Raw genomic sequence first — 1783 nt, forward strand, 5'->3', positions numbered from 1 at the left:
ATCCGCCATCTTGGCTCCAAAACGAGACTGCCAGTGTCGCGCTACTCTACCGCTTCCTATAACAGTCCAGGGCTGTTGTTTACAAAATACAGCTTACTGTTTTCGTGCTGCATGGATATTTTGGATGTTTCTTTTTTTTTTTTTTTTTTACTAATTTTTATAATCGAAGAATTTGTCTTCATGAAGTTACATTTACTACCATTTTCTTTCAAAAAATAAAGTTTAGTTATAAGAATATAAATCTCCAGATCAGCCATGTGTATTGTAACAAGCATAATAATTTCAGGGAAGCCATATACAGAGTAAAATATGAGGACAGGTGCCAGATATAGTTTAAAGGCAGAAACAATTATCTGAATAAATAAAAAGAATGCAGGGGTTGGTGTCATACATTAGCCAGTCTTTTCTAAATGGAAGAACAATGGGGGTAAAATAACAATTTTAACAATAACATGGCACCAATAATTAAGCTGCACCTTACAGTATAACACACACACTTTTAAGTTTCCTTTTCCTGAACACCCCTAGCATGGTCAATCCATTTCTGTGCAGCCCCCCTATGTTCCTATAGATTTAGGGGTCTATCATACTAAACTTACTATACCATTTCTCAGTTGTTCCCCTCACTCTATAGACCTCTCTTCACTATACACCCCCTCCAGGGCTGCCATCAGAAGTTTCTGGGACCCAAAAGAAAACTTCCGGGGGCTCCCTCCTATAAATATATATAAAAGTTCCTGCATTGCAAAAGGCAAGCTCTTTTCATTGGGGCCCAGTACAGAAGTCCTCCCTGTCCCCCCTAATGGCGGCCTGACTCCTCCACCGGCTTTCCTATTACTATACACCCCCTCCTCCAGGTCAGACTTTCCTGTACACCCACCATTACTGTGCATCCCCTCCTGTGGTTCTATTGATTTAGGGGTCAACCACACTAAGCTTCCCTCCATTATTGTACTACATTCTGGTGAGCCTTATATTGCTGTACACTCCCTATATTGTACCCCCTCTTCATAGCCCTCAATTTACTATACAGCCCTCTCTATGGGCCTTCATTCACTGTACATAACCCCTCTGGTGAATCTCCCTTTAGTGTAGAGCCATTAGGAGATGTGGGACTATCTTTTAGAGAGGGCTGTATAGTAAATAAAGGGCTATATTGCAGTGGTCAACCTTTTCGGACTAGCGGACCACTCCGGCCACTGCGTCCCCAGCAGGGGTCCTTCTCCTGACTCCGCACGGGGGTGCACCAGCCAGAGCCATGGACCATCAAAATTTTCGCGCTGGCCACCCGTTGGCGACCACTGCTATAAGGAGTGGTGTACAATAAACAGGGGGGGAGCAGCAATATGAGGCCCAGAAGAATTTGACACAATATCAGAGGGAAGATAAGTATGGTAGTCCCCTAAATCTATAGTGCCATAGGAGGGGATGCACAGTAATGGAATGCCCATAGAGGTGAACGTACAGAAAAGTATAACCTCCAAGAGGTGGTGTACAGCAAGGCCACCATCAATGGGGGGACAAACGGGACTCCTGTACTGGGCCATGATCAAATGAGCTTCCATTCTGCAATGCTGGAACTTTTAGTTGTACAGTAATGACAGCCCCATACAGTGAGGTGTACAGTAAGGCCCAGCAGAATGTGGCACAATTAGGGAGGAACATTAGTATGGTGGACCCCTAAATCTATAGGATCATAGGGGCGGGGGCTGGACAGAAATGTAATGACCATAATGAGGGGAGTTCAGCAAAAGGAGTCTTAGGGGGTACAGAAAATTGAGTG

The sequence above is a fragment of the Pyxicephalus adspersus genome, chromosome 2, assembly GCF_032062135.1.
Source record: "Pyxicephalus adspersus chromosome 2, UCB_Pads_2.0, whole genome shotgun sequence".
Classification (NCBI taxonomy): domain Eukaryota; kingdom Metazoa; phylum Chordata; class Amphibia; order Anura; family Pyxicephalidae; genus Pyxicephalus; species Pyxicephalus adspersus.